Genomic DNA, 21016 nt, shown 5'->3' with positions numbered 1-21016 from the left:
TTTTACTATTCTTGAAATTTAAGTTTAGGTGTTACTATTCATTTCATTAGTCAACTAAAATGTTGACTTTTGCATAGACAATAGGTACCTTCATTCTAATATTCCCAACATACCACATTTTGTATTCTAAAGTTGATGGTATTGGTTGCCAATACCATTTCTAAGCTTAGTGTTAGTTATTCAAAATTTTAAGATTTCAAGCATTGTGTTTACTGTTCCATTGGTCATTTATACAGTAGGAATTTGGTAAAGTTGTCTTCATGAAAGTTGTTCCTTATTGTGTCTAGTTACATTTTCTTTTTTGAATCACTCCATTTGGAGTTGTGTAGCTCAAGTTATGGCCTAAACACCATAACTGGCCGAATTAGATAGAATCCAAAATTCTGGGCAAAACTGGTTCTGCCAGATTTGGTAACCTAAGTTTGGTTGGCAATTTGATTAGGTTATGGTCAGAATTTGGATTTGTGTTCCTCATGAAAGTTGTAGGTCTATGTCTCAGCTTTCTACTGATACTATTTCAGGTCAATTGGACATTTCTACACTGAGTTATGACCAAATGAATAAACACTGTTCATTTGGTCATTGTGCCCAGGCAAAATGCAAGTCACCCGAATTAGGGCAATTTTTTGGTCAACTTGCTTTGGTTTTCTGGGCAGGGTTTCTTCACCAAAGTTGTGCATTATGTGTCTAGTTTCATGTGCAATTAGCCTTGCACCAATTAAACCTCTACAACTCCATTTATAGCTGCCTAAACCTGCTAGACTATCACTTAGTCCTGCAGGTCAGCAAGGGCAGCATACCAAATCTCAAATACCAAGCCACAACTCTCTTCATTTTCTCATCATACATGGCCAAATGGTCACTAATTGATCATTTAAACTTTCATTCACCAACACATGAACAAAATCCAAGTTTTTTGCCTCAAACCCTAACTCCAACAACTAAAATTTTCATACACATATAATCCATGGTTTACAACACCAAAATCATGTTTAATGGCAGCCATACACAAAATTTTTAGAAGAAATTGGCACTAACCTTGACTTAGGCACTTTCCAAGGCTTCAAAACTTCACTTTCTTCCTTTCTTTTTGCTGTCCAAAGCTTGCCCTAGGTGTGAGGATGAGTTTTTGTGAAGGGAGGCTAGGGTTTTGAGGTGGTTTGGAGGGTGAACCCAAAGCTTGGTGAAGCTTTAATGGTGGAAGAGGAAGAGAGGTGCTAGTTCGGCCAAAGGGAAGAGATAAAGAAATCTGATTGTTTTTCTTTAATTTCTGCCCATTTACTCATTTTAAATGAGTTATTTCCAAGTGTCACAATTTGATTGGATGGGAGGATTTTAATGACATCATAATGATGTCAAAATTCTAATTTCTTTTATTTTCTTTCCTTTTCTTTTCTACTCATTTTCAATTTAATTTTTAGCAATATTTATTCACATTTTATGTCATAATAATTATTTACTTAACTAGACAAGTCGGCCAAAAATCACTTCTGAAGGCGAAATGACCAAAATGCCCTCCGTTTGGGTTAACAGACCAAAATTGTCTGTACCGATTGAAAATTTTTTCTAAGCCTTTTCTTGGCATTCTAATGCTATAGAACTCTCAATGACTCTTCCCTGGAGTCCCAAAAATTATTTTATAAATTTTCTTCCTCGTCTAGGGCTCCTAGTTGCGAGAATCGCAACTTCCCACTTGGTTACCCATCCATAGGGCACCGACTCATTTAACTTGGTTGTATTTTATTTCTAAAATTTTTTCTAAATTTTTCTTATTAATATTTGAGTTAATTATGGCTCCTCACTTTAGTTTAAATATTTTTCCAGACATTCTAGTTGTCCGGATCGACACCGGTCACCGAAACAGTAGAATGCACGGAATTAGTACAGTGAGGGTGTTACATATCTTGCTTGGCTACACTGTAGACGGGTAAGGGGTGTCACATCCCTTACCTCCAGAGGCCACTTAAGAGGAACATGATACTTTGGACAAGTGGAAGAAGCATGCTATGAGCTCCAAGTGTTACATGCTTGCTTTTATGAGCAATGAGTTACAGAAGCAACATGAAAATATACAATATACAAGTGAGATCCTCCTTCACCTGCAAAAGTTGTATGGTGAGCATAGCAGGAATGCTAGGTATGAGATATCTAGACAGCTATTCCGCATGAAGATGTCTAAGGGACAGAATGTTGGAGATCATGTCTATAAGATGATTCGGCTTATTGAGCAGCTGGAACATCTTAACTTTCACATGGATTTCCAACTACAGAAGGATTTGATCCTTCAGTCCCTACCTAAGTCATTTGGGAATTTTGTGACAAATTTTCATATGACTAAGCAGGAATACACCTTGGCTGGTTTACTTAACATGCTTGTTATTTCCCAAAAGAATATGTTGGGCAATAAAGGAAAAGAGGTAACTTTGATTGCATCTTACTCCGCTAGAAAGTGCAATAAGAAAAAGAGCAATAAGAAAAAGAAACCTCAAGTTCCAGGACCTACCAAGAAGATAGCCAAACAGAAAAGGAAGACCAAAGCTGATAAAGGCAAAGGAAAGTGTTTCCACTGTCAGAAGGATGGGCACTGGAATAGGAACTACCCAGAGTATAGCAAGTAGTAGCAGCTTACAGTAATGAGATATTAGACTCCGGGTTAGCAATGGCTCAACTGTTGAAGCTTTAGCCATAGGATCTAAATCTTTATACATGTGTGGGTATGTTTTGTATTTGAATAATGTTTTGCATATACCTGATTCTTTTAAGAACATCATTTCTATATCTAGTTTGACTAGAGATGGTTACGAATTTCACTTCATAAATGATGTTTGCAATATTTATTTTAGAAATAAATATGTTGGTTCGGGTTATATGCATGATGGACTTTATTATTTAGATAATAATGTTAAATACAAATATAATGCAAGCAATCTAAAAGAACGTATTGCCATGATGAAAATCAACTCAAGTTCAAAATATATTTGGCACTTAAGACTAGGCCATATTGCAGAAGATAAAATTGCAAAACTGGAGAAAATGGAGATTTAATCCTCATTAGGTTCTGAATCTACTCCAACTTGTGAATCCTGCCTTCAAGGCAAAATGACTAGATCACCCTTTGTTGGACAAGGACTAAAAGCTGAAAATATTTTGGAGCTAATACATAGTGATGTATGTGGTCCATTTAAAGAAATGGCTAGAGGCAGTTTTCATTACTTTATTACCTTTACTGATGATAAATCAAGGTTTGGGTATTTGTATTTGATGAAATACAAACATGAATCCATTGAAAAGTTCAAAGAATTTAAATCTAAAGTAGAAAATCAAATAGGAAAAAGTATTAAAACTCTTCGATCAGGTCGTTGAGGTGAATACTTGAGTATTGAATTTGATGAATACTTGAAAGAGCATGGCATTGTTTCCCAACTGACTCCTCCAGGAATGCCACAGCTGAATATTGTATCTGAAAGGAGAAATCGTACCCTATTAGATATGGTATGTAGTATGATGAGCTATACTGATATACCAATTTCCTTTTGGGTATTTGCATTAGAATCAGCTTTGAATATTTTGAATAAGATTCCATCAAAATTAGTTTCTTCCACACCTTATGAGATATGGCATGGAAGAAAGCCAAGTCTTAAGCATGTTAAGATTTGGGATTGTCTAGCTTATATCAAAAAGCTGAACACCGATAAATTGAAAACCAGATCAAAAAAATGTCGATTTGTTGGATATCCAAAAGAGAGTTTTGGATATTATTTTTATTTGTCTACATCACAAAAAGGTTGTGGTAAGTAGAGACGCCACATTTCTTGAACAACAGTTTATTCAAGAAGGAGGCAAAGGAAGGCAAATAGAGTTAGAATTGGAGAATTCTGACCAACCAACAGATCAAATGGATATAGATCCATCTAGTCAACTTACACCTAATGATGAAACATCTACAATAATTCCTCACAGATTAACTAAGATATCTCACCCACCAGTGAGATATGGTTTCCTTTATAAAGATGAACAAGAGTTATTTACTCATGAAGAAGTAGATCATGGAGATGATCCACTTACCTATAAAGAGGCTATATCAGATATAGACTCTTCAAAATGGATTGAAGCTATGAAATCTGAAATTGATTCCATGTATAAGAATCAAGTTTGGGATCTTGTTGACCAACCTGAAGGTATTGTATGTAACACCCCTATGTTCGATAGTGCGTTCTACTGTTCCAGTGACCAGTGTCAGTCCGGACAACAAGAATGCCTAGAACTATATTTAAATATTAGTGAGGAGACATAGAATAATGAAATAAAAGAAAAGGAAAATATAAGAAAAACAAAGGAAAAATAATAGCAGTGAAATATAACCAAGTTAAACGAGCTAAGAACCCTAGCAATGGGTGACCGCACCGGGAAGTCGCGGCGTGGACCGTTGACTAGCCCTGGACCGCGGGGAACCCTGGAAAATATTTTTAGGACTTAAATAAATGTCTATTGAAGTATAAATACCATTAGAAATATCAAAGAAAAATTAATTAATTAGTACAAAGAAAAGTGAGAAATCAAGAAAACGATAAAACTCGGTGTTACCGAAAAATCGGGAATGCAATCCGAACAGGGGCATTGTGGTCATTTGACATCCCGAGTTATCTTTTGACCTAAATTTCCATTAAAAATAAATGATATTAAACTTCGAAAATATCATGAGAATTAAAAGAGTGGTACCTAATATAATTAATGAAAGTGTGGTGGCCAAATTGCAAATTTTAGAAACTTTAAATAAACAATTATATTAAGTTAATTAGTGCTCCACTAAAATTTCATTTGGACACCTAAAAACTAAAGTGGGATAGGTGTAGAACCATTGCCTTCTTCTTCCTCATTCTATCTTTTTCATGGCCGAAATCTTTCTTCCATGGAAACATCCATGGCGTCCACCATGCAAGGGCAAAAGCACCACCTTCAAGCCATGATCTTCACAAGTTGTCTTCATTAAAGTTAATCCATACACCTTGGGCAGTAGATAGGCAGCAAGAAGATCAAGTTTTGGTGAAGTTTTGAAGAGTTTCCAAAGTGGTAAGTAGGTGTTTTTGATGATTGCTTCATTAAAGTTTGTGTGGATGTTATGGGTACTTGAATTGTGGAAAGATTTTTGGAGTTTGATGTTTGAAGGGAGATGTATATTTTTGGCAGCCATGGAAACTCCATAAGAACAGTTTATCCTTGCTTGTAAATGGTAGATTAAAGGGTTGATTAAGTGGTTATGTGTGTAGGAATAAATTGGGTGGTGTATATTAGATGTATATGTGAATGTACACTTGAATTTGGAAGCTTGGAAAGCTAATTGATGAAGACTATAATTCGGCAACTTGAAGTGTGAACCCAAAATATGTATTTCATGGCTTGGTTTATGGAATTATATGATTGAATTATGGTACTTGTTGTGGAAGCTTGTGTATGTGTATAAGGGTTTGAATGTGGACATGTAAATGAGCTAGGTTATGTGGTTAAATTGTGTGTAACTTGGACTTGGTAAATTCTATACTATAAGGTGCATATTGAGTGTGGTTATAAGCTGCCTAAATGACCAAAGATGTGTTGTAAAATGTGTTTAGGTTATGGTACAAACCAGAAATAGTATGAATGTGTAACTTGGTAATTGTTAAAGGTGTCCTTTGATGAGTGATGAACAAGGTGCAATAGGGCAGTATGTGTTTTGGCTTAGAACCTTAAGTGTGTGACTCTAATTGGTATGAGACCAATTGGAGGTGAAACTAGGCACAAAAAGTGCCAACTTTCATGAAGGAAGCTTACCAAAATTCTACTTGTAAGGTAACTTGAAAAATGACCAAATCCCGATTAGTGCATTTAAGGCCTGAAAATTGACCATTTGGGCAGCAGTTAGTGTTTTGGCTATAACTCACTCAAAACAAGTCCAATTGACCTGAAATTTTTACCATGAATATTTAAGACATATATCTACAACTCTTATGAAGACACCAAAGCCCAGAAATGACCATAAGTAAGTCAAGTAGCTTGCACAAATTCGGGTCCAAAAACTGGCCGAACCTAAAGTGACCTAAAATGACCTAAAGTGACTAATTTTGATGCATTTTGACCAGCAATAGTAAAATGACCATAACTCGGTCTACATAACTCAGAATGACCTAAAATTTTGCCCCGCGTGCAATAAGACATAGATCTACAAGTTTGTAGTTTTGATCGAAACTCGAAAACCAAGGGAACTAGGTCATCCGGCTAGGTCAAATTAGTATACCGGGATCCGGTAAATTGCAATAAAATGCAATATACATGGAAATGAATTGGATAACATGTACCAACCCTAAAAGGCTACAAATGTGATATATTGATAACATTAAAACCTAATTCACCTAGAATGCATCGAGGGTCGACATCTTAGGTTGACTAAGGAAATAATAGAACTCAGTGAATTAATTATTAAGCATTATCGTTAGAGACAGTTTAAATGAGTACTGAAACACTTCAAATTGTGTTTCTCAGTTAGCAAGGACTCAGGGAAAGGGAAGGAAACACTGAGTCAGAGCCAAGAGATAGTTATCAAAGGTTTATGCACAAATAGTTTTTAACTGATTTTGTTTTGAATATTTCATATGATTAAATGACATATTTTTCTTATGTATTTTGTTTAACAAGCATTGGATTTAATTCAATGATTATTGAAATTGTTATAGTATGCATGAATTTAGCTTTGTGAAATGGTATTTCCACAAGTATTAAGCATTGTTGTGAATTGAACAAATTATGTTTTGGAAAATTGTGATAGAACATGTTTTGAATTGTGATGGGCAATTTGCATGGAAAAATGAAAATTTATGATTTGAATTGTGATGAGCATAAAAATTATTGTATATTGGAATTAACTTTGAATTGAATTGTATTGTGATTTATGCTCACTAAAAGGATTGTGATATTATTTTATATCTCACTATAGATACTTGGCTAGATTATTACCCGTCTCTCTCATTTGTTGAGAAGACAATGGAGTTAGTTGTGTTTTGATTACCATGGTACGTGCACAGGCTTAGATTCTCCTCTTATTAGAGGTTAGATCTAAGTTCTTATTTGTTATAGCCCTTTCGGAAGTTTCATTATCGTAATGTATACTGTGCACGATGATTCGACCTCCCCGACCATAGGGAGTTAGAATTTGATTCGACCTCCCTGACCATAGGGAGTTAGAATCACCCCGAAGATGACCCTTTTGAATTAGTCTTGCATAGTTAGTGAGATACATAATGGTTTTTGAGATACAGAATGGTTTTTGTGATACATAATGGTTTTTGAGATACAGAATGTTTTTGAACAATAAAGAATTGTGCTTTCAATTATGATTTATGTATAATTGATTTTGTTGGAATTACCTTAAATGGTTAGTTGTGATTTGATAAATTGAACTTCGTGATCAAAGTCATTTTATACAAATGATTCATATTTTGGCAATGAATATTTTGAGTTTTGGAATTTGATGAATATCCAGATTTCCAAATTATTTGTTGTAATTTTTGTTAAGGTATATTGTATTATGTTTTAAATTATAGTTGTGCACCACTGAGTTCACCACTCAGCGATAGATTTGTATGCTGTCGCAGGTGAAAAGAGCATAGAGTAATTGAGTAAACTTCCTTGAAGAGACATTCAGATCAACTCCAGGTTTATCTATGTACACAGGTTTTGATGTATGCATGTAATAATATGTATGTAAATTATTTGAGCAGTTGTATAAAAACTCTTTTAAAACATTTTGGTATGTAATTAAATGTAAATTATTGTAAATGTAAATATGAGATTTCATTTACTTGAATAGTTTTGTAATATAAATTTTGAGTCTTGTAATCAATAAAATGTTCCTTTATGATGAGATCAGTTTGAAAATGAATTGATTGCTTATTGAGAATTGAATTATGAATTGAAATGAAGCTATTGGAGTTGTATTTGAGAAAACATATTGGGAGCATTTTCTTTTGCAGGATTGAAGAACTGTTTTCTCAAAATACAACCGGCACTTTGTCGAAATTTTGAAAAAAATTTTATAACACTAGATTTTAATCGATGATTTAAATTGCACGAAAATTGTTTTAAAATCCCTTGTAGTATATCTAATTGGTTATCGGTAGGCGTAGTACAGTAATTCATTAGGTGTACTACGGGATCATGTTACATCTTATTGGGCATTAGGGTGTGACATTGTACCTATAGGGAATAAATGGGTTTTCAAGAAGAAAATTAGTTCTGATGGAAAGGTAGAGAGCTCTAAAGCAAGGCTAGTAGCGAAAGGGTTTTGCCAAAGGCAAGGAATCAACTATAAGGAGACTTTCTCACCTATTGCCATGCTTAAATCAATTAGGATTCTATTAGCAATAGCTGCATACTATGATTATGAGATTTGGCAGATGGATGTCAAAATAGCTTTTCTCAATTGATACACTGAAGAAAACATTTTCATGGAATAACCTAGGGGTTTTGAATCCCAAGATGGTTCCAAGGTATGCAAGCTAAAACGATCCATTTATGAGTTGAAAAAGCTTCGAGGAGTTAGAACATCCATTTTGATGAAGCCATTAAATCATTTGGTTTTATCAAAAATGAGGATGAACTATGTGTATATAAGAAGGTTAGTGATAGTGTTGTCACTTTCCTTATCTTATATGTGGATGACATTTTATTAATGGGTAATGACACAGGTATGTTGACAGTTGTAAAGGTATGATTGTCAAATACATTCTCCATGAAAGAATTAGGGGAGACAACCTATATTCTTGGAATTCGCATCTATAGAGATAGAGCGAAAAGAATAATTGGTTTATCCTAAAGTCTATACTTGGAAAAGGTGTTAAAGAGGTTTAGCATGCTTGATTCCAAAAGAGGATTGTTATCAGTGAGACATGGTATCCACATTTCTAAAGAGATGTCTCCAAAGACACCTGAATAAAGAGATAAAATGGCCAGGATTCCATATTCTTCGGCTATTGGAATTTTGATGCATGCAATGATGTGTACTAGGCCGGATATTGCACATGCTATTAGTTTAACTAGCAGGTTTCAATCCAATCCAGGTTTGGAATACTGGATAGCTATCAAGAATATCCTTAAGTACTTGAGAAGAACTAAGGATTTATTCTTGATTTATGGAGGTGGTGACTTACAATTGGATGGTTATACTGATTCTAATTTCCAATCAGATATCAATGATAGAAAGTCTACCTCTAGGTTTGTGTTCATTTGTAAGGAGGTGCAGTCAGTAAGAAGAGTTCCAAACAGAGTATGACTACTGATTTCACTACAGAGGCTGAGTATATTGCTGCATCAGATGCTGCAAAATAGGTTGTTTGGATATAAAGAACCCCAGTCTCACTAGAAATCCAAACATATAGAAAGGCATTATTATATTATCAGAGAGATAGTTGGGCAAGGCGATGCAGCCATGCAAAAAATAGCATCAGCTGAATATCTAGCTGATCCATTAATGAAGCCTATGTCACAAGCTCAGTTAGACCGTTATCTTAGGAAGATGGGTCTAAGATATTGTAATGAATGGCTCTAGTGCTAGTGGGAGATTGTAAGTAGTATGCCTTATAGCATATCATTTAGTATGCTTCTTGTATATATTTTGTTAATAAAAGGCAATTTCACTTTTTTATTTACATAATGTATTTATGTGTAATAGAAAAGGTCCATTGATATTTTCTCAGAAATTTTATTCTTAAGTTGTTAAGAATATGAGTGATAATATTTCTAGCACAAAGTATCATAAATCGGTTCATAATCGAGGATACTTTACAATAAGGACATTACTTATCCAAAAAGATTGTAATCATGTTTGTTCCCAAGGTATTTATATGAGATATAAATAAAATGGAATGGTGATTCTCACGCCATATAACAAACATGATAGGCACTTATACATGATAAGTAGGTCGAACCAGTGACAAATATGACAAGCACATGGAGTTTGACATAAACCATGACTCCAGCTCGAATTTGGATTTTGTAACAGAGAGATTCTAGTGCATGGTAACATATGATTATAGGTTCATTCAAAGGTATTCCTTGTTACTGATTGGGTGGCCATGGCATGCTATGCTAGGTGTCAACCATGGTTTATGAGATGCCTAAAATGATTTAGAGAAATCATTTATGGTAAGAAAGAGTTCTGATGATATTAAGAGTTAATATCATATCTCATTGCCAATTAGTGATGAGCCTAGTAAGTCACTCACATACACAAGTGAATCACCAAGTTAAATGTGATTTAATTGATTAATTAAAGAGTTTAATTGATTAATTAAATAGGTTTGGTTTGCAACAAGATTGCAAAGTCCCTAGCATGGCTTGAAACCAAATCTAGGTTATTAGATGTATAGTACAAGTTAAATTTATATTTAAAGTGTTTAAATATGAATTTAATTATGAGAAATTAATTAATAGAGATTAATTAATTAATTTACTATTAATTAATTAATTTATATTTGATATAAATTGATTAGAAGAGGAGAAATAATGATTTTGGGTTGAGAACTCAAAATTAAAACATAAGGGTAATTTGGTCATTTCACAGGGTGACATGTGGCACCATGAGATGGTGACACATGTCACCATATAAGATTGCCATTTGTCTTCCAATCATGTAATATGATCAAAGTCAAGATTAAGTCTAGCTTTGACACTTGGCTTAATGTGATTAAGTCAATTAAAATTAAGATGCAATGTGGTGATGACATGTAGCAAGAGTTTTAAGTTATGACCTAATTATAAAAGGGAAAAAAAAAATAATAAAACTCATTACTCTTCTTTGTCTCAAAGGGGCTACCACCTTGAGCTCTCCCTCTCCTCTTCTTCTTTTCTTATCAATTCAAAGAGAATTGCCCAAATTCCTTTGAATTAAAATTGCTAGGGATTGTTTCTAGTGTCCTATACACATCTACAACCTCTCTAAAGGCAAAAACCCAATTTATAATTGGTTAGCAAGGCTTGAGAAGCAAGATTGGGGGCTAACCATTGGTGATCTTGGTGTGGACAAGCTAGAGGGACAACACTTGGGGTCCTAGGTGCTTCCTAAAGGTGCTAATCACATCCTTTGTCCATCAAAGAGGTTAGTGCACATATTCTTCTTTCAAACTAGGGTTCAATAGAGTTAATTTGTTAATTCAAAAATCTTAAATGGCTAACATAGATCCTAATACATATTAGAAGTGTTTTAATATGCAATTGAGCATTGAAATTAATTAGGCACATAATGGATGTGGTATGATGCATGAAACCCTAAAAGAAATTTTTGAAATTCAATGCTCTAATCTAGCAATTTACATGCTTTCGCTCCTTTAAAAGGCAGTATTTGGTATGTCTGTCTCTTTGACCCTCAACTAGTGACATTTGAAACTTAAATCTATCTTAGAGAAACAACTAGCTACTACTAGCTGATCAAACAAATCATCCATACAAAGCAAAGGGTACTTATTCTTTATAGTTACTTTGTTCAACTACCTATAATATATGCTCAATCTCAGGGATGAAGGAGCAAAAGCATGAAAAACACAAGTTTATACCATTGAATTAAAAAATTTTCACCTAGGGTCACATGCATCATGCAAGATTTATTTTTATCTATTTGATTTCAATGATAAACAATATAATTAAACTATTTTAATATGTTTTTGGATCTGTATTTGCCATTTAAGATTTTAGAATTAATCAGATTAATTTTAGAACCCTAGATTAAATCAAGAACAAACACACTAACCTCTAGATGCACTGCAGTATATTTTCGCCTTTGAGATTCGTCTTTAGGATACTAGATGTTGTCCCTCTAGCTTGTCCGTACCAAGAATACCTATGGTAGCCCTTGAACAGCTTCTAAAGCTTTTTCTATTATTTAGAAAATCAAGTTCTACCTTTTAAGAGATTAAAGATGTAAATAGGACACTAGAAACGATTTCTAGTATTTTTAATTCAAGAGATTGTTTGCTAATCTCTTGGAATAGATGAGAGATGAAGAGGAAGAGAGAATATGAGTCTCAAGGGTGGGGGCACACAATGGGAGGCAGCAGCGTGTATGTTTTATTTTTCATAACAACACTTATATAGCTAGGTTACCACTTAAACCCTTGCCACATGTCACCCTTTGATTGGTTATAGGTTTAATTGACCCAATCATATTGTGCCAAGTGTCAAACCTATATTTAATCTTAATTTTAATCATCTTACATGATTAAAAGACATTTGGCAAGCTTATGTGTAATGCCATGTGTCACCATCTCATGGTGTCACATGTCACCCTGTGAAATGACCAAAATGCCCCTGTGTCGTAATTTTGAGTTCTTAACCCAAAATAATTATTTCTCTTCTTCTAATCAATTTATATCAAATATAAATTAATTAATTAATCTCTATTAATTAATTTCTCATTAATTAAATTCAAATTTAAACACTTTAAATATAAATTTAACTTATACTATACATCCAATAATCTAGATTTGGTTTAAAGTCATGCTAGGGACTTTGCAATCTAATTGCAAACCAAACCCATTTAATTAATCAATTAAACTCTTTAATTAATTAATTAAATCATATTTAATTAGGTGATAACTTGTGTATGTGTGTGACTTACTAGGCTCATCACTAATTGGCAATGAGATATGATATCAACTCTTAATATCATCAGAACTTTTTCTTACCATAAATGATTTCTCTAAATCATTTTATGCACCTCATAGACCATGGTTAATACCTAGCATAGCATGCCATGGCCACCCAATTAGTAATAAGGTTTACCTTAAATGAACCTATAATCATATGTTACCATGCACTAGAATCTCTCTGTTATAAAATCCCAACTCAAGCTGGAGTCATGGTTTATGTTAAACTCCATTTGCTATGAATATTATGTTCTCTTTTAATTCCAATTCTTGATTAAAAGAGTTTCTGATTTTCTCATCAGAAACTCTTTTCTTATTAAATCTATATGTTCTGGCTAGGAACTTGAAACATCAAGAACAATTAAATGAACATAGGATTTTATCTCTATTTACTTAGAGGAACAGATTCCATCTTGATCAATACCTACCTCCATATATAACTAGTAGGAGCCAACACATGCCCATATACCCATACACAGTACAAGTATGAAAGCAGTATCAAACTCAAACTACCTATATACAAGATAACTGTGCTATCTCAGGTCTAAAGATTATATGCACTGATATGATTTATGACAAAACATTGACAAGAGTAAACTCCATGTGCTTGTCATAAGTGTCACTGGTTCGGCCTACTTATCATTTATAAGTGCCTATTATGTTTGTCATATGGCATGAGACTCACCATTCCATCTTATTTATATCTCATATAAATAACTTGGGAATAAACATGAATACAATCTTTCTGGATAAGTCATGTCCTTATTATGAAGTATCCTCGATTGTGAACCTATTTATGATACTTTGTACTAGAAATACTGTCACTCATATTCTTAACAACTTAAGAATAGAATTTCTAACAAAATATCAATGGACCTTTTCTATTACATATAAATATATTATGTAAACGGAAAAGTGGAAATGCCTTTTATCTCAATATTTGCCAACTCAAATCCACAATAATTTTCTAGTGTTTTCAAAAACTGAGATAAAAGAAATATATCATAATATTTACAAGCCAAAATAATTTACAAATTTAGTTTACAACTTTAATGTACAACTTTAATGTACAATTTTAATTTACAACTGCTAAAAACGAAGAACAATATATATACATACAGTGAACATACATTACAGCACAAAATACAAAATATGGTATACTCAATATACCCGGTGAAATCTCAAAATGTAGTACAAGTAGCCTTGTCTGCTGCCCTGTTAGTCTGTCTACCTGCGATAGCAATGAAAAGTTATCGCTAAGTAAAATTTACTCAGTGGTGTACAATAACAATTTGAAATACGATATATAAAACTTTTATTGACAATTTACAAATCAAATAATTCACAATTCTATCTCGCAATTTGCAAAGTTCATATAACACAAATTTGATTAAACAATTGAATAACACAGTTTTGCCGATTAATGACACCATTTGATCAAATAACTGAATAACACAGTTTTGCCAATCAATAACACAATTTGATCAAATAACTGAATAACACGGTGTTGCTAATCAATAACATAATTTGATCAAATAATTAAATAACACAACTTAGGTCATCACACAAACTTTTCCGAACATGCCGTGTGTACATCACGACAAGGTTCACCCCACTAATCGAAATCAATGAGGGAGAAAGCTAGCTAGATAATGAGAACTCATCCACACTCACCTCAGACTGACAAGTCAAAGAGGGAGGAATATAATCATACTCACCCCATAAATGGAGGAGGAACATGGTAATATTGTCATGCCAAGTGTAAATCAAAACAATTCCAAATCACAATACTTCATACAAACCACAATTCACATTTTATCTCAAAATTCCTATTTGCAAAGTAGGCAACACAATAATTTCCAAATAATATTCCCAAAGCCAAAATAATCAAAAACTATTTATAACTCATTTCTCCAAATAAATTTTCTGGTAAAAGCAATGAATATAAAAGTATTGTGCACAGACCTCTGATATACGCCTCTTGGCCCTGACTCAGTGTTCCTTATGCTTCTCAATATCCTTTTCAACTAAAACACACAATTTAAAGTGTTTCAGTACTCAATGAGTTTGTTTCTAACAATAAAATCCAATATTTAAATTTTCTTGGTATTATTCCCTTCAATTCATTTCATTAGTCAACCTATAATGTTGACCCTTGATGCACTCTAAGTGAATTAGGTTTAATGTTACCAATATGTCACATTTTATAGCCTTTTAGTGTTGGTACATGTTACCAAATTCATTTTCAAGTATATTGCATTTTATTGCAATTTGCCGAATTTCGGTATACTAATTTGACCTAGCCAGATGACTTAGTTCCCTCGGTTTTCAGGTTTCGGTCCAAACTACAAACTTGTAGGCCTATGTCTTATTGCACACGAGGCAAAATTTCAGGTTATTCTAAGTTATGTAGACCAAGTTATGGTCAATTTACCAATGCTGGATAGAATGCACCAAAATGATAACTTTAGGTCATTTTTAGGTCACTTTTAGTTCGGCCAGTTTTGGTACCTGAACTTGTGCAAGTTATTTGGCTTGGTTCTGGCCATTTCTAGGCTTTTGTGTCTTCATAAGAATTGTAGATATATGTCTGAACTATTCATGGTAAAAATTTTATGTCAATTGGACCTATTTTGAGTAAGTTATAGTCAAAAAACCAACTACTGCCCAAATGGTCAATTTTCAAGCTTTCAAGTCACTAATCCGGATTTGGTCATTTTTCAAGTCACCTTCTAGGCAGAATTTTGGTAAGCTTCCTTCATGAAAGTTGGCAAATTTTGTACCTAGTTTCACCTCCAATTGGTCTCATACCAATTGGAGTCATACACTTAAGGTTCTAAGCCAAAACACACACGGCCCTACTACATACTTCTCATCACTTACCAATTACATATTCAACACTTACCAAACTACTTCCTTCATGCCAATTCTAGTTTGTACCTTACCATTAACACATTTAACAACACATTTTGGTCATTTTTGATAGCTTGTAACCATTCTCAATATGCACATTATAACACAGAATTTTCCAAAGTCCATTTACACCATTTAACCACATGAACATACCCCATTTACATACCCAATTCCAAACCATTATACACATATCCATGCTGCCATCAATAACAACATCTTAAACAACCATAAACAAGTAAAAAAAAGCTACATATATTGAATTTCCATGGCTGCCAAAATGTACATCTCCATTAAAATATCAAACTTCAAAAATTCTTCCATAAATCAACTACCCACAACCTTGGTTACACTTTTAATGAAACAAGAATTGAAAACACTCACTTACCACTTTTGAAGCTTGATCAAAACCTCACTAAACTTCTTAAAATTGCTATCAAACTCTTCCTTGCAAGGTAAGGATTAACTTTAAAAAAGAGACTTAGTGGAAAGGAGGGCTCCAAGTGTGTTGCATGGAGCTTCACTCAACGGCCATGGAGGTTTCTCTCCTAAAGGTTTCGGCTAGTTTGATAAATGGAGAAGATGAAGGAATATTCTTGCCCAAATATACTTAATGGTCCACTTTTAAGATGTTAATGGAGCACTAAAATCAATTATAAGGTTTTTTTTATTCCAAAGTTTCTAATTTCCCACACTTTCCTCCTATCTTTTGCTATTTAGATTATGTACCACCATTTTAATTTTTCATCACATTTTCCTAGTATAATATCATGTATTTTTAATGGACATTTAGGTTAAAAGGAAACTTGGGATGTCAAATGAGCACAATGCCCCTATTCAGTTGCATTCCCAATTTTTCGGTAACACCGAGTTTTGTCATTTTCTCGATTTCTCATTTTTCTTTGTACTAATTAATTAATTTTTCTTTGATATTTCTAAGGATATTTATACTTCAATAAGTCTTTAATTATGTCTCAAAACTAAATTCCGAGGGTTCCCTGCAGTCTTGGGGTCGGCTATTGCCTGCGCCGTAACTTCCCCGTGCGGTCACCCATCGCTGCGGTGCTGCCTCGTTTAACTTAGTTTCATTTCATTGCTATTATTTTTTCTTTGTTTTTCTTGTATTTTCCTTTCTTGTATTTCATTATTTTATGTCTTCTCACTAACAATTAAATATAATTTCAAGCATCCTAGTGGTCCGGACAAACATTGTCACCGAAACAGTAGAACACACTACCGAACATAGGGGTGTTACAACTAATATGTTCCATTTTTTATTCCTCACATGTTGACATATGTTGCCAATTTCATTTCAATGCTTATTGCATTTTATTACAATTATTCAGATTTTATGGCCAATATTTACTATCTATTGGACCAAGCTACAGTGTAAATTTAGCAGATTTCTCTTCATTAAATTATTTCTCATTGTGTCTTCTTTAATTTCCTTTTTGAATCACTCCATTTGGAGTTGTATAGCTCAAGTTATGGTCAATTAACCATAACTAGGTCAAATCTAAATTTTAGTTTCCTTTTTAGGCATTTTCGGTTCTGACTTTACTAATTTATTTGGACTATTTGTATTCACATTGAGGTCTAGTTTTTTTCATAAGTATTGTTGTTCTATGTCTTAGGGACAACCAAAAATTTTGCTTACCATTTTTCAAGTCTTATAGAATTCTTTATAGACAAATTGTTAACTTGGACTCAAAGGTCCTATATTGGCATGGTCCTCAATTAGGTCAATGGCTTTGACCTTAAATTCTGACCTTATACATTTATAATTTAAGGAAGTTGTCTAAAACAAAGTTTTAGGTCTCTTTCTTAGCTTTCCAAATTTGTATGGCTCATTTAAATTGGGCCCTTCTTGTGGGAGATATGCTTATTTGAATTTTCTGGATTTTATAGTCAAATGTGCCAATTTTAGATTTAGTGTGCCAAATTAATCAAGTTAATTGACCTAGTTCCCTTGATTTCTGGGTTTTTGTCAAATTACCAATATTGTAGATCTATATCTTATTGAAATTTTGGGACTGATTTCATGTCATTTGAAGTTCTATGGACCAAGTTATGGTCATTTTACTATTGCTGGTCAAGTTGCACTTATATTGCAAAGTTTAGGTCATTTTTAGGTAAAAGTCAATTCGGCCAGTTTTTGTAACCCAACTTTGGTGATCATTTTGACTTGGTAATTGGCATTTCTGGGCTTGGTGGTCTTCACCAAAGTTATAGCCCTATGTCTAAGCTTTCCAATGGTATTTCAAGTCATTTGAACCTGTTTTGAGTGAGTTATGGCCAAAAGACTGATTACTATTTATATGGTCAAATTCTAGGTTCACATTTTAGGCAATCCGGATTTGGTCACTTTTTAGGTCATTTTCTAGGCAGAATTTAAGCATGACCTATACATGAAAATTGGTCTATTATAGGTCCTATTTCACCTCCAATTGGTCTCATACCAATTGGGGTCACACATTTCCATTTAGAGCCTAAAATACACACTGTTTTTACTAACACACTTTGCATTGCAAATTTTTGCAATTCTAATGGACATTATGCACTTTATACTTAGGTCAATTGTCCAATATCAATCTAATACAATCAATATCCATCCACAATATATGTGATCAGATATCTAGCAATTTAATCAATGTCCGAATACAAATTCAACTTAAGTAATTCTCCATCACACTCAATTGATAAAATCCATGTCTAACAACAATTCAATTACTCAAACCTAATCCAACTAACCAAGATCAATAACATACATCTCATTGTTCTTAAATCAACATTAAATATACATGAATTTAAGGCCTTCCTAAGCACATCAAGGTTGCCCAATTTACACATATACTTCAATCTTCCATATTGACTTCCTAACCTCACTTTCAATGCACAATTCACACATAGACATGGTAATTAAGCTCTTATACATTTAAGCACTTTAATCAACACCTCAAATTACCATTTACATGAAGAAATAATTCATACTCCCATGGACATGAGGGCTGCCGATTTGGGGACTTGTCAATACTCATCAAATTCTTAAAATTCTTCCATAAATCAACACACCATAACTTCAATTACAACTTTAATGAAGTTAAGAAAATAAGCACTTACCTCTTTTGAAGCTCGTCCAAAACTTCACCAAAACCTCTCGAAATTACTATCAACTTCTTCCTTGAAAGGTGGGGATAAACTTTAATGAAGACAATTGGTGGAAATCATGGCTTGATCATGGAGTTTGGAGCTTGTAAAAGTGGGCAGCCATGGAGGAGCTTTGGGAGCAAATTTTGGTTCAGCCAAGGTGAGTGCTTGAGGAAGAAAAAGGTGGATGTAAAAGTTAGTGGAAGACTTTATTTTTTTATGCTTTTATTGTCACACCTTATCCCTTGTAAGGCATGACATGTTCCCCTAGCATACCTAATGAATTACCGAACACCACCTACCGATAACCCATTAGTTATGCTACAAAGGATTTTAAAACAAACTATAGCTTTTTATCTTATCAATTCTTTTGCGAAAAACTGCATGAGAATAGTTAAAATTCCATGTAAACATTCATTGGAAATAATGATGGACTAAATATTGCAAAAGTTACATTTTCATAAGTCTCAAAGTAAAATACAAAATAGTTACAAACTCAAAATGTGATAGCAATGCAATGCTTTTAAATACAAACTGCTCAATGTCCGTACATCCATACATATAGGTACAAAATACATCCAAAGGAATCACAAGGGTATACCTAACATAAATACCCACAAACAATACCAAAATGCTACTTTCAAGTCTCTCGCTCGACAACCTTCTCCTTTTCCTTACCTGTGACAGCATAAAGAAGCTATCACTGAGTATATCACTCGGTAGTGCACAACTAATAACTTTAAAACTAAAGGTAAAACACAACTTAGCGAAGCATAATAAATCACATTTTTCTTAAGCATGAAAACTTCACAATAGTTCTAAGTCCATAAAGGCCATTTATTGGAATAACATTTCAAATGAGAATTCACACTTCATAAATCACAATTCACAAAGCATTAGTGTTGCCAACATCAACACACAGTTTAGGCCATGACACAAAATTTCACAATCAGTGCCGTGTTGTACACCACGACAAAGCAATCTCAACCTCACTAACCGTTATTAATGAGGAAAGGACTAGCTAGCTAATGAGTATTCATCTAGTCTTACCCCACTAACCGTTATTAATGGGAGACATAATCAATATCAATTATCAACTCCAAGTAGCTGTTACTACTGGGGAGTTCCGAAAGGGCCTGTCATGCTAACTGTGGTTTCAAAACAGTTTCCAAAAATTTTCCACTCAATAATCACATTTATAAACTAATGAACACATTTAAATTCATCATAATATCCATATAAAGGTGGCAACACCCAAATTTCTTAAATGCAAGAGAAAAACTATATTTCAGTCAAAGTAAACTTATTCAAAGCAAACTCATTCAATTTAACACATTCCAAGCTATTTACAAGTTTAAAAACGAAGAAAAGGTTAGTTGTGCACAAACCTTCAATGCTGTCCTTTCTCTTTACTCACTATTCCTTGTCCGTCCCAACCTATTTCTCTATTGAAAATACACAAATAGAATATCTCAATATGCATCTTAATTGCTGCCAAAAACTCATTACATGAATGTCTAAGGCATCCCAAATTAGCTTTACAAATTTTAGAGAGTTTTGGTTTTGGACAACTTGGTGCCCCAATTTTTGAACCCAACTTTTACCTAGTTTCGATCATAATTTGGTGAGGTTTCTTCATGAAAATTGTTCATCTAGGTCTTAACTTTATTTTCCTTTTTGAATTGCCTAATTCGGAGCTGTGTAGCTCAAGTTATGACCAAAACACGATTACTGTTCACGTCAGTATTCATCCTGCAGATTCAGTTCTGGCAGATTTATTAATCCAATTTTGTTTAGCAATTTAATCAAGTTAAGTCCATAATTTGGTCTCATGTTCTTCATATGAAATGTTCTACTATGTCTTAGGTTTCTATCGGTTCAAGAATCACCTAAATCAGAGTTTTCTAGAGAGATTTATGGCCATGCAAAGTTTACTATTCATATGTTAAATCTGCAGATTTCCAAATTTCTACAGATTCGGTGATTCAACTTTGTTCAGCAATTTGATTGGGTTAAGTCCATAATTTGGCCTCAAGTTCTTCATATGATGTTGATACCATATTTTGGCTGATCACTGAGGTCAAGGGACTTTAAATTGACTCCCAGCCGATGTCCTTCGATCAACAAATGACTTTTCCAAACACATCGGTTGCTCGATTGTGAAATAAACCGATCCTACACTTAATAAATTATTTTCTGATCTCTTATCAGAGGGGTTCGAACCAATTTTAGGTCTCCATACCCTCCAGTCTTACTTTCCGATCTCTCTCTTTATAAATATTGTGGAAAGC

This window comes from Hevea brasiliensis, chromosome 8 (genome assembly GCF_030052815.1).
Source record: "Hevea brasiliensis isolate MT/VB/25A 57/8 chromosome 8, ASM3005281v1, whole genome shotgun sequence".
NCBI classification, from domain to species: Eukaryota; Viridiplantae; Streptophyta; class Magnoliopsida; order Malpighiales; family Euphorbiaceae; genus Hevea; species Hevea brasiliensis.
This window is presented reverse-complemented; position numbering follows the sequence as displayed.